The sequence below is a fragment of the Chenopodium album genome, chromosome 23 (genome assembly GCF_948465745.1).
Source record: "Chenopodium album chromosome 23, dcCheAlbu1.1, whole genome shotgun sequence".
Classification (NCBI taxonomy): domain Eukaryota; kingdom Viridiplantae; phylum Streptophyta; class Magnoliopsida; order Caryophyllales; family Amaranthaceae; genus Chenopodium; species Chenopodium album.
In genome coordinates, this window is record NC_137856.1 from 26,914,985 (window position 1) to 26,929,999 (window position 15,015).

A 15,015-nucleotide genomic window follows, 5' to 3' on the forward strand; every position below is an offset into this window, starting at 1 on the left:
ATGAATTGGATTGGGCTAGCATAGTTAGATTGGAATTAGGTTTTGGGCTTTTGACATGGGCTCTTATTTAGAGATGAGATCTATAAATAAGAACCATGCCTAGGGTTTGCAGAAGGTAGTCATAATTCACACACTGTGAATTTTGACATCAAGGCAACCAATTCCAAAAACCCTAATCCTCTCTCTAACTCGTGGCTATCTCTCTCCTCCCCTCGTCCGTACAGCCGGCCACCCTAGGTGGCGCGTGTGGTGTTCGTGGTGGTTCATGGTGGTTCGTTGCTCGCTCTTCTCCATAGAAGGTCAATTGAAGTGTTCAATTGCAACTAACTAGCATTAGTGGAGGTCTTAACTTGTGCCCGTGGACCAATTAGAGGAATCACGCTTGGAGTTCTTTATCTCCCTTTGTTCTTGCTCGATCGCACGTGGAATCACGCTTCAAAGGTACGATTATTTGTGCTTTATGTGTTATGCATTAGATCCTTGGATTAGGTACTGTATGAATATGATTCATGTTTATTTCCGCTGCGTAGTACCTATAAACTCCTACAGTGGTATCAGTTAGCCTATTGCATTTACGCATATTGCCAATAATTCTTTGATAATCCACAATTTTAATTCAATTAGGAGGGAGAATATTTAATTATGGGTCAATTATTATATTAAATGTGATTTAATAATGCTCAAAATAGCCATGATGTGATCCGATTTTTGCCCTATTATGCTCGAATATTTTTCGAACCCTAACCCTATTTTTTCGAAAATTTCGAAACCATAAACCCGAATTTGTGAAATTTGTGTTTTGATTTTGATTTATTTCGATGGTAATATGTCTAAGGAATTTAATCTATTTGATTACATGTTAAAATTATGAATTTTTCATGATCAAATTATTTAATTTAAGTGTTAAATTAAATTGGGGATTAATTTCATCAAGAACCCTAATTTCAAAATTGAATATGATTTAATTTTGGGATTAATAGGACCACATAAAGTTTAATTGATTTTTACAAAATTTGTTTTGTTTTAATTAATTAAAATAAAAAAAAATAAAAAATAAAAAAGGAAATAACAGCAGCAGCACCGCGGCTGGGTGGCGCTGCCACGGTGGTGCCGCTGCTGGTGGTCCGGAGGGAGGGGCGGGGAGGGGCAGCAGCAAGGATCAGAACAGCAGCAACAGCAGTGCCGCACCGCAGGTGCACGGTGCTGCTGCTGCTGCCCTGCGCCGCTGCACAGCAGCGTACACCTTGCGGTGTACGGCCACCGTGGCTGGCTTCGGCTGGCCACACCACGGTGGCTGGCGATTTTTCAAAAAAAAAAAAAATCAGTTTTTTGAACATTTATTTCAAGATAATTGTGAATTATTTTGGGATAAAATCAGTTTTATTTTGGATAAGTTAAAATATTTTGAAAATATGATCTTTTATTTTAAAAGATAAAATTGGTTTTATTTGGATAAAATCTTTTATTTTAGGATAAAATCAAATATTCAAAAGTTGTTATATTTGATATTATCCATATTTAAGTGGTTAAATTGGTAATTATCCTAAATTAAAGTGGTTAATTTTGGATAAGATTTGTTAGGATATTCTGAGCATATTCCAAAAGGATAATAATTGATTTAAATAATGTGATTATCCCATAATTATTTTTGGATATAATTGATTTAAAATATTGTGATTGGCTAGTAATTAGGATAGAATTTCCTAACTTTGTTAGGATAATCTTTGAGGATAAATATGATTTATCTTTTAGGATTAAAATAAGATTTAATTCTATCTCATGACTAATTTAGAATATATGATATTTTATTGATGATCATGAATAATATATGATATTATCTAATTACATTAATTAAAATATGAGATATTTAGATGCCATGTTTCCTTAATTGTGAACATTCGATGTTGTAGTTTAGGAAAGCATGATGAGTGATTTATTATGTGGCAATTTTATAATATATGATATTGTTTATTGCTATATAATGACTAGTATGGCCCAGTAGATTGCTAAATACGATCTGCGCATCGTGATGTATTTTTGTAATCTTAGTACGGTCTACGAACCGATAAAGTATTTTGTAATTTTATTTTATTTTATTTAAGTAGTAGATAGAATAGAGTAGAATACAGGTTGCAGTTAATCCAAGAAGCCCATGAAGTAAAGGCCCAAAGGAGAAAGGTGGATGCGATCCATAATGATTCAAGTGGGAGCATTTACTTTATTATTTTTCTTAGGATTAGGGGCCATGCTATGTCTTATTTATGCATTCAGTATTTTATGCATGTTAGATTTTATTGATGTTTTGTGATGATGCGCTAGAGTTCACTATTTAATCACAACATAATAAATCTAGATCCCAGTAATATTGATGCAGCTTTTCCAATTAAAAACCCGACGAAAACCTTGATCGTTTGTGATGGGTCAGCCCTCAGCAGAGCATCATAATATATCTTGGGGAAGTGGGGGTAGGACCGCATATCTACACTTTTAATTGGTTATATTCAACAAGGTTACCTAAAGCGTTTAGAACCTTGAAGCTAAGAGTAATAATTAAACATGCGATGGTTAATTATTCAACCAAGAATTACAAGAGTTGTAATCAGTAAAGAGTTTACTCACCTTGAAAATGTAATGGTTGATTGCAGAGCCTCACTCTGGTTAATTATTGCACGAATAAAGGATCTTGGAATCACTTAATTCAAGTTGGGATCACTTAAATTGAATAGAGTGTTATAAAGTTACCAATTTAATTCGCTTATGGTACTTTAAATTTTAATAAACATAATTGAATTTTGCGTTTACTTGTAAGTAACATGTCGTTCTAATTTTATTATTATAATCTCCTCGATTGAAAATAAAGTTGAGAAACGTTCTCAAAAAGGTTTAAAAGATAATCCACAAACCTATATTCCAATTTTGCTAAGATTGTTCTAAAAGGCAAGTTTTAGAAATTCATGTCACATGTCTAAGGTTGGTTATATTCAAAATTTTGAGTAAAATGCCAACACATCTTCATTTTGAAAAATGTTTCAAGGGATATAATGAGATGGGAGGTACAAATCCTCCAAAAGACAAGTATAGAAATCCAATAAAATCTCTTATCTTCAATATGATTGAATATGAGAAAATGATTGGAAATCTCTATGATCAAAAGTTGATCAAATGACAGTATTCTTCATCTACTTTATATAGAGTTTAATACTTGATTAAACTCAAATATAAATAATGATAGAATAGACTTAGCAAAATCATGAAAAATGCTTAAAGTAGTTGAGCAAGGTATCATTTTGAACCTAAGAGAAATGTTCTAAGTGGCTCAAATGGAAAGGTTTAGGAATATATGAGGATTGCATTAAGATGTTATAGGCCAAGAAATGCAAACAAGTTGCTACTTCTCAAACCTAGAACTACTTACATGCTAAAAGTTGTTATGAACAGCAAACGTTTCAAATTAAATGGACCAATTCCAATTGATTAGAAACTACCTCATATAGTTGGAAGGTAAAAGAATGGAAATGTTCCAATTTAAGAATTATATTACAGAAATTGATTTGGCATATTGCTACTTCTTGGACATATGATGTCTTGTTTAGATCACTCATTGCACAATCTGATTGAACTAAAGGAAGAAGTTATTGCTGAAGGAGAAATAAATCTACGAGTTTAGAAGCAAATATTGCTACTTCACAAGTAGAATCTACAAGTTTGGAAGCAAAAGTTGCAACTTTACAAGTAGAACCAGTATTTCACCACTAATAATTGGCTAGAATTAAATAAATGTTATTCATTCTTGCCATTATCAAAACACCATTCAATGTAAGTAATGACTAAGCATCGAAGATTCAAAAAAAACGTGGAATAAATGTTATTCTATGCTTCATTGAGTCATAATGTGTTTTGAATAGCTGAATAGGTTTAAAATTCTATATGATAGAAATAATTAAACAATTTCTATATATATAAATTGTCTCTAATATGTCAATTAATTCGAATGAAAATGAAAATTGCATGAGAAAGATCCAAAGGGATGGACTTTCAATATCATTAGATTATGAATCTTTTGATATATGTAATTATCATTCTAATTTGAAATTTTGACTAAGTCACCATTTAGAGAAATGATGATGAGAACTCAAGGTCGAATACATATCGATGTAAGAAAACCAAAGGTTCAAGGCTAGAGACGGACAGTGAAACTTCATTTGTGATATGATCACTTGTGCTTAGTTGAAACACAAGAGTGAAGATTTTGAAAAGTTCAAAAATGTTCAGTATGAAGTTCAGTATCAACTTGACAAGAAAATGATTACATTACAATATGATTGTAATTGTGAAAATTTAAGTCAAGACATGTACTTGGCAACACATTCAAAGTATTGCGATATGATCGTAATAATGAGAATTTAAGCCAAGACCTTGATAAACATCCAAGAGTTGTGAAATTGTTTTACAACAAACTCCGAAAGAAAACCTTGTGAAGTGTTTATGAAGGGAGCTATCAACCTATATGAGATATATTTTGATACTGGATGTAAATTACCTATCTTCCAACCATTGTTCAAGGGATATACTTTTAAGATAAGCTACAAAACTAAACTAAAATTACATAGGTCAAATCAGAATGTAGCAAAGGCTTCATATGTGATATGGATAAGAGAAGTTCTTATATAGTCTTTCTACATACAGAGAAGTAAGGAATAAAAGTTGTATTAAAACGTTTAAAGCACACTCGATTCCTATATACAGCAAGGGGTACTACTATACAAACCATACTTAGCACAAAATGTTTGTTGCTCAAGTAGGTGCCCTTATGGAAATTGTTCCAAAAGGTCAAGTGGGAGTAGTGTAAATCTCAAAAGAGTTTGAGAAAAGCAACAAACAAACGTGGTTCAAACCATGATTGGTTCACCCTATGCTAAATATGCCTCCTCAAAAGGCAAGTGGGAGTATAAGAATCTTGAAAAGTTCGAGAGCCTTGAAAGAGTTCAAGAAAAGTGATTTCGAAAATCTTGAAGAAATTCGAGAAGTAATAACAGCAACAATATGAGCATGATTCACCTCATGTTACAAATGACAACGCGTGGTCTCATCAAGTGTAATGGGATTAATAACCATGTGTCGAAGGTAGTACATTCCAAGTGCACATCCTCAATTGTCGTTTCTCATTGAAAACTAAACAAAGTTGTTGTATGAGTTTCAATTGTTGCATCAAACCCACAAGGATAACTAGCATATGAAAATCTTAGCCAAAGAAATATGATTTCATATTGACTAAGAGTTCTAAAATATTTATTTTGGAACATGATGATGATTATGCAAGTAATAAAGATGATTTGACAAGTTATGACTCCAAGTGGTTTAAAACCAGGAAATCTGAAATAGATTCTAAGTCTGTAAGCAAGTGTATGACACTTGAATAATTTGCCTAAATTGGGTGAAACCCAATATAAGCAAAGCAGACAAGAAAGAAAAATGTTTTCTAACTAAAGCAAAGACTTGTTAAAGGATTCAACAAATTCATAGTATGACTATGATTACGATGAAACCTTTACATTAGTCATGTTGCAAAGATCTATTAAAGATACTTTAGTGATTTCTACCTTATGAGAATTGGTAGATGGATTTCAAAACACTTTCTTGAAATTGTTCATGAAATAAGATTTGTATGTGATACAATCAAAAGTTGAAGATCCAATAATCCTAGGGATGCATAAAAGATCCATAATGGATTGAAGTTAGCATCAGGGAGTTAATGTTCTTAATTTTATGAGTTAATCAAATCGTTTGATGTTCTTGTAAAATGAAGAAAAGGTCTTGTATGTACAAGATGTTTAGTGGGAGCTATGAAGTCTTCTTGGCCCAGTACAAAGAGCAATTAATGAAGGATCAAGTAATGGCTATTGCATTTTGTATGAAAACCTTGAAGAAGAAGATGAGTACATTTGGGATTCAAGATCTATATAGATAGGTCTCGAAGGATGTTTGAGTTTGGTTAAGAAGCTTATATTGATAAGATTCTTATAGGGTTCAACATTATATTGAAAAGAGTTTCAATCCCATGTAACATGGCACATTGCTTAATGATTCAATACTTTAAGAAAGGTTGATGAAATTAAGACTTTAAGTGATGATCCTTATGCAATTTGCAAAGGACGCATCATGCATGTCATGGACTATACTTATCCATTTGATTCACGTGTTTTAAAGAACAAGTGATGATAGATTTCAATCGAAATCCAATGTAACGTTGGAATACAAATTAGAAATTCCAAAGTTCCTTGCGAAAGGGCAAAGGAAAATTCTTAGTGTATGGAGATGAAAATGATTATAAAATTTAGAAATTGCAAAGTTCATGTTTATGAGAATGTCTCATGAACTCTACTTTCTAAACCCCTTCCATGACCAAGGTATGAGAGTCATACTAAGGTTTTTGGATTGAAGCAAGTTATGTAATTTTAGTTGTGTATGTTTTGAGAAAGCATATTACAAAAGTAAATACATTAGCTTGCAGAATTATGTTTATCAATTGAAACAAAGTTTCAATCTTATTTAATTGTGGTTTCAAAATTAAATAAAATGTCCAAAAATAATTATGGATTGATGGGCTCATCAGGTTATCTATTCGATAGAGACCTGGTGTATGAAACCCCACAGGTGAACAAAATCCACATATTATTTAAGTTCCTAGTTCGAAATCATTAAAGTGGACATAAATGATTTCAATGAATGGACTAGCATGTAAGATTGATTGGATAGCTCGGTTTCATGGGCTATAGGAGCATAGTGATGAAGCTCGGTTAATCACATGGATATGCATGAATGATGCAGGATCGAACTATAGACCAACTTTGAAATTCAAGTATAGAATTTCCGGATATATTAGTGGATTCCTTTGACATGAGTGGAACATTGATTTCATTCAATGGATGATATAACTGTGGTACATTCAAACGTCTACCCGTAACTGGAGATTATAAAGGGTGTTTCCTGGTTATTTCAGAAGTTGAGTGGGAGCTTTGGTTGCCACAAGATTGGATAGAGTCTACCTATTAAATTAGGAATGTGTCATGTTTTGGCCTCTTGAAGAGGGAGAATTCAGAAAATGCATGGCCGTGCTCAAATGTGTTACATGGTAACCATTTGTTTTGTAATTCTAACTCAGATTTCAAGAAACGATTTGTAGATTAATATGGATTAGCATAAGATGCAATCATATTATCAAATCGACACAAAATGACTTAAGGAATTTGAATATTGCACACTTGTCTCAGACAAGAGGGAGATTGAAGGAATTGTGTCTTCGATAAGTGCAATTACTAGATATATCAAGGATCACTATTATGGAGATAATAAGTTCATTCTATTGGGGCGTCATCCTCTGTTGCTAGACTATGAGAGATGATCTTTGGGCTAGTCAAATAGCCCAAAGCCCTTTAGAATGGATCCTATATTGGTCACACAACAAGGGTATTGGGTTAAGCAAGTAAGAGGCCCATTAATGGGCCTCATGAGCAATTAACTAATCATGAATTGGATTGGGCTAGCATAGTTAGATTGGAATTAGGTTTTGGGCTTTTGACATGGGCTCTTATTTAGAGATGAGATCTATAAATAAGAACCATGCCTAGGGTTTGCAGAAGGTAGTCATAATTCACACACTGTGAATTTTGACATCAAGGCAACCAATTCCAAAAACCCTAATCCTCTCTCTAACTCGTGGCTATCTCTCTCCTCCCCTCGTCCGTACAGCCGGCCACCCTAGGTGGCGCGTGTGGTGTTCGTGGTGGTTCATGGTGGTTCGTTGCTCGCTCTTCTCCATAGAAGGTCAATTGAAGTGTTCAATTGCAACTAACTAGCATTAGTGGAGGTCTTAACTTGTGCCCGTGGACCAATTAGAGGAATCACGCTTGGGGTTCTTTATCTCCCTTTGTTCTTGCTCGATCGCACGTGGAATCACGCTTCAAAGGTACGATTATTTGTGCTTTATGTGTTATGCATTAGATCCTTGGATTAGGTACTGTATGAATATGATTCATGTTTATTTCCGCTGCGTAGTACCTATAAACTCCTACACTTTGTATATGTGATTAATTATTATGGTATTATATGATTTGATTATATTTGAGTATCGTATTACTTTTATTGTTTATGATTGATTATTTCTAGGGTTTCTAATGTTGTTTCTATAGGGAGTATTGTTTTATCGAGGTTTTAGGATTATTAATGCAGAGTATTATCTTTGGGTTGAGATTTGATTATTTTTGGATGCTAGTATTATTACCTTAAGAATTGAGATACTTATGAATCGAATTGTCATGTAATTTGGGAACTCGTGCCATTATTGAGATACTATTTATTATCAAGTTTATGATTATTTGATCAATGTATGAGATCAAAAAGGTTGAGATTATTATTTTTGTTCTTGGTTTGAGGCTCGGCGTTATATACTTTAGTCCTTGGCATGTTGGTAAAAGGATGATAATCATGGGTTAAGAATGAGGTACAATCTTTATTATTTATTTTTCTATGGTCCCCTACAGTGGGAATTGACCCGTACGTGGTCTGGTTCAAGGTGTTTTCTGGTTATTGAGAGTATTCAAGTTTTTATACTTGTTGGTTTTATTCGAATTACCCATGTCCAAGGCTAGGTATAGAACAAAGAGCATGGCACACTTATTGGGTATGATCAGTTAATTGAGTAAAAGGGTTTGTATTATTATTCAAGGTTATTTTCAGAGTACAATGTGTTATGTAGTTTTGAACTACATTATTTAATTGAGCTAGTAATGTTAATTATTCTATTATACTCTGTATTCTGATATATGGTGATTACTCAGCTTTTTGCTGACGTGTGTGTTGTTGTGCTACTTGTGTTTGCGGCCATGTCTTTTTCTTATGGTGGCCCTGCGACGATCTATTTTGGAATTTGTTCTTAATGGTGAGCAGACAAGATTGTTTTAGCAGGTTGATCAAGTGATCGTAGCTAAAGGAGCTCAAGTGTTTCGATTAGTTTGTTATAACGAGTTCGTAAAGTTGTACAAGTAGCTCACCTAGTTTATTGGGTTGTAATTATTGGGATTTTGTAAGCCTTAACACTTGACAGGTTGTCGAGAGTGGCGGTAATACCTCTGATTTAGGTGTATGCTTCCGCAATTTTTTTTAAAGGTCGTTAATTTTCCTTTAATTCTTGTTTATTATTAATTAGTAAATCGGGGGTGTTACATTACCGTTAACGGTCATCATTAGTGGGCTCACTTGACACCTATTTAAAGTGGGCTCAACTAAAGGCGTCCGTTAACGGTAGGATAACGGCAAGGTCACTATTGATACATAATTTTAAGTTGAAGATTACAACTTCCAATGTGCAAATTTCTATAGAATGGGACACAACTTGAAAAAATCAATACTAGAGGGGTTATAGTGTAGGAAAAAAAAAGAATCAACCCATTCCCACCTACACCACTACCCCCAATCCTCCTGACAACCTTACCTCTCTAACCTTTCCACCCTTCCGGTAACCCCTCCTTCCCACCCACCTCGCCAGAACCCCATTGTCATCACTTGGAGGAAGGGTGGGTGTTGGGGTGGGACTATTGGGGTGGGCTAGGTTTTTTTAAAATATAAATTAAGTTTTTGTTTTTTACTTTTTAATCAATTACTTATAGAGTTTACCCAATGTACAGCCAGAACCCCATTGTCATCACCACCCATTAAAAAATGGGGGTTTAGTGTAGGTGGGGAGGAGGGGTGGGTGTTGGGGTGGGGCTATTGGGGTGGGCTAGGTTTTTTTTTAAATATAAATTAAGTTTTTGTTTTTTTGTTTTTTACTTTTTAATCAATTACTTATAGAGTTTACCAATGTACATGTTATCTGTTATAAGTGGGGGTCGTTATTGGGAGGGTTGGGGAGGGTTGGTGCGAGTCATTAGCGAGGCGGGTCAGTTGTATGTCAAGAGAAATATTTAGCGGGTTAGGGTCAGGTTAGGATCAGGGTAAAAGTGAAGTGAGTCATTAACAAGCCTTTACTTTTATTTAGCTGCTCATGTAAACTGTAAAACCAAAAATAAATAAATAAATAAATAAAGTTCCACTAAACTTTGAAAAATTGAAATTAACCTGATTAAATGATCCAAAATTGGCACACAAAATCCAAATTGTCAACAATTTATGAGCTTAGCTTAACAAAGTTGAATAAACTAGTCAAATTGAACATAGTTAAGAAATTAAAACAAAGAAGAAAACTCTTTATCATCACCCTAAACAAAGAACAACATAGGTCGCCTAAATTGGGAAGCTAAAAATCTCGAAATTGCTGAATAGATTACTCTTACGAACTGCTTTAAAATCTAATATGCAAGAATTTGTAAATCAAAAGAAGAATTTTAGTGTTTTTTCTTCAGAACATTGAAAAGAGGGGAAAGAAGTAGTGAACGATATTACAGAGAAGAATTATCGGTCGTTTTAATCTTATAAAAAATTAGGGTTCTTCTTTCTAAAAAATTAGCTCTTTAATTATAACACCCCAATAATTCTCTCTTAAAACCTGTAAATACCCTGAACAATTTCAACAGAATTACTAGTGTGCTACCGCCACGTGCTCAAACGTTAAGGAAAAAAATTAGAAGCGGAAAAACTAAATCAGTTAATTAAATAGTTTCAAAACCAACAAATAAAACCAAATTCAGTGTTACAACATGGAACCGTTAAGGCCCTTATTCAAAATCCAATTAGAAGAAGTATAGTAGTATAAAAATTAAACCGAGTTTAAAATAAATTCAAAGGTAGTAGCAAAATAAACTGTGTAAAGTAACCAACACTCCACTCAAAACCCCACAACCTTGATGCGAATGTTGCATGTGTAAGAACCTGTGTTTAATCTGCTCCCCAATATTACAAGTGTAAAAATTGAATCGTCACAGGGCCATTGAAAGGCGAAGGCCATGACCAAAGAAAGACACACACAAAAGCACGCAATCAGCAAAGCTGAGTACATACAAGCTGCGAAATAAATTAAGAAATCCCTAACATGGTACTAATAATCAATCATCACGCATCATTAGTTTATAGACTCAAACATGACTCAACTATTTATATTACTAAGACTCCATCAATTTAATAATAGGTAAATCATTATATTTATTCATTGGATTACGCAATAGACAAGGTTGTCCAACCCATGCTCCATTTGGAACATTAATAAAAGAAAACCCCATGCCTCCTTTCGGAAACATCAATAAATATCCAACGACCACGGGCGCGACTCCGTGACCATAGTTAGTATGAGATCTCACCTAACTCCTAGTTTTGAAAAAATATTTGAAATAAGAGACTCGTAGATCAGATGGCCTCAAGAAAAGTACACGGCTAATACCCCATGTACCCCAACCCCTGATTGTCATTACTTCAGATGTGCACCAATCCAGAGTTATATTGCTCATCCATCTTGCACTTTACGTGATTTACAAGTTTAGACTTGGTGATGACTCATATGCAAACGATACAATCAATCAAATATCAATTCAATCAAGTAAACAAGTTTCCAATTTCATTTCTTGATTTATAAGTGACAAGCAACATTTATTATTAATTCCTTTAACTATCTCGATGTATAAACACCTTGAGTGCATAAGGCATCCCAAAACCTTAACCTCGTCTTATAAGACTTGAATTCTTCCTTTACTTACCCTATTTCAATAATCATGAATGAGTAATAAATAAATCATCTCACATATTCACATACCTTTGCCTCTAAGTGCATCTTGCAAATTTAATGCAAAAATAATATTTGCAAAGTGAAATAGTGCACGTCATACGGAAATCACAATGTATAACCAAACAATTATTCCCAGTCTTCTCCATACATGATACTAAGTTCTTGTTTCATTCCTAAACATGCTTCTAAAGGCAAGGTTTCGTAACTCGTACGTACCTTGAATAAACGAATTGGTATGCCACTTAAACAACTAGAAATCACCTTCTATAAAGTTCTCTCTAAACCAAACAATAAGATTTCAACCAATACCCAAACATGCAACAAAATTTACAGCAATACTAACTTACTTTAAAACCTTTAAAATCCAATTAAACAACACTTTAAAACTTTCCCTTTAATTGAAATCAAAAGCTTATATATAGTTCTTAAAGTTTCCTTCATAAAAACCTTAAAAATACATCTTTATATATGAAATTACAGCATACTTAAGCTACTAACCAAATTTGAAAATTTAGTTTATACGCATCCTTTGCAAAATTAACAACCTATACTTGTAATATAATGCAATAATAGCTTAAATATATATGTAGAAACATCAAAACTTATTATTTGATACTAAGACAATACAATTCATATTTCAAAGTCTGAAATTTAATTAAAAACTTTTAATTTGAAACTTTATTAGCTTTAGCAACCCATTAACATAGTTTAATTAGACTAGCCAAGTAGTATAAATAGAACTCTAAAAATATGATTTAGGATAGTTTAAACCCAAAAATACATATTTTTATAATCTGAAAATTAGTTTTAATCACTAAAAATATAATTTTAACATAATATAAACACTATATGCTTAAGAAACTTGACTAACACGTTTTAAGCCTTAAAATCATGAAAATCCAAGGTTTAAACCCTTATGATAAACTTATAAATTTATACTCTTTATAATTCATACACGTAAATTAAACCATAATAATAACAATTCAAAACAAAAACCTAATAAAGATTATAACTTCAAACAATTCAACAAAACAGAATAAAGAAGGAAGGAGGGAGGAGAAGAGGCAAACTGTTGTTAACAAATTAAAATAACGTGAATGAGGGGGGGAGCTTGAGGATTTTTGGGGGTTTTTAATATGGGCTTAGTTTCCTAATTGAAGTAAGAGTGGGATTTGGGCTTGAATAAAAGTTTAGGCATTGGGCTACTAAGCTTAAAAGAGGATTATGAATTAAACAAAAACTTATTAATTTTAATGGAATCCGATTAAATTTTCATAAAAATAATTTATACCATGAAATCGAAATAAAATATTTGTATAAATAATAAAGAAATATATTATAATAAAGCCTAAAAAAATATGGGGGTATTACATTAATCTTTTATTGGTCTTTAATTTTTTATTGATATTACTAGGCTGTCAATAAAAGCCCTTTATTGACCCTATATCTTGAAGCCCTTAGAAACTCTGTCCATTAAAGCATTAAAGGGGGTTAAGACCCTATAAAATTTGGCCCGACCCTATTATCAATGGGCAGTCTTGCCCAATAACCACCCCTAGTTAAAGGACCAATAGAAGAGTATCTCCTATAAAGGTGAGATTATTAATGCAAACATGTGATTAATAACAGCAACCGGACAAATGTGTGAATATTAGAATCAATTTTCCCCAAAAAAAAAAGAATCGTTTCATTTATTTAAATACGGCGGGAAAAGGAAAAACATTTAGAACATTATATAATAGGATTGGAGATTTTTCTCTCTTCCTCTCAAACACACACACACACAAATAATAATAATAATAATAATAATAATAATAAATAAATAAATAAATAAATAAGTAAATAAATAAAGAGAAATTCTCAACAGTAACCCCCATCTTCTGTAACACTGAAATGATAACCCTCTTTGTTTCCAATTACAAAATGACCCTCATTAAGAAATTTATCCTAGTTATGACATTAATGAGCCATTTGGTTAAAAAAAAAAAATTAAACCATGGTTAAATATATTTTAAAAATAAACCAAATAAAAAAATTAAACAACCCAGCATCCACCTTCACCAGCCACCAGTCACCATCACCATCACTTGCTCCCAGCCATTGCCACCACATACGCCTTCACCTCAACCTCACCCAGTCGCCGCCACCAGCCCCTCACAATGACCCGACACCCCACCAATCTTAAGACCCTCCCTCTCTCTCTCCTTCGACCCACGACCCACACTAGGGTCACTGAACCGCCGCTCCTCCCTCTCTTTCAACTCCGCCCAGAACGAACTCAAATCCACAACCCATACCATCCATTTAGGGTTTCGATAAAGGTGGTGGTGGTTCGAAACCCTTACCCAAGCCGCTGCACCTCAGTCAAAATCCTAACCATCCGTTGGTTTGGGTTCGATCTGGGCGGAGAAGAAAGAGAGGGAATTTGTGGTGGGAGGATAAGAGTGAGAAGAGAGAGAGGAAGCGTCCTGAGGTTGGGATAGCATCGCCGTCGGACGAAGGGTCGGCATCGGCGTTGGCAGTGAAGGGGGAGCAATGACGATGGCTGACTAGCTGGCAGGTTTGGAGGAGGTGGTGTTGGTGGTTTGTTGGTGCCTCGGTGGTTTTGTTTTTATTTTTATTTTTTTCAATTTTTTTTAATAAAAAATCAACCATTTAGTGAAATAAGGTTATAAGTGAAAACTAATTCTTAATTGGGCACTTGGGTCATTTTATGAAAAAAAAAGGGGGGGGGGGAGGTCGTTGGGGACTTGGGGTCATTTTATGAAGAAAAAAAATAGGGAGGTCACCATTTCGGTGACACAGAAGTTGAGAGTCGCCATTGAGAATTTCCCATAAATAAATAAACAAAATATCCCTACCTTATAAAAAGTGGGAAAATACTCTTATGAATAGTGTCAAGACTATTATACCCTTAAAAAAGTTAATTAACATATTTACCCACCAATTAAAATTAATTTTGATGCATTTAAGTATTTAACCTTTCGTATTTTTGTCCCCTATTTCTTTTGTTTATCTTCCTTCTTATCATTCCAACAAAAAGGCCATAACTCCTCATTTCTCAATTTCCTCTTTTCTCACGAACTCATTTTCTTGTTGCTGGAAAATACTGTTAACATGTCAGTTTCCATTCCGGTACCCCCGGTCACCACCCACCGCCGCGATAATTCTATAAGGATGATGACCCTACTGGTTGTTTTTTTATACTAAAGGAAATGTAAAGTTTGTGCAATATATTTGTTTATGTTATACGAAGAGGTGAATAAGCATACTATTCGGAGACGCCCGTATCTGGTTAGAGT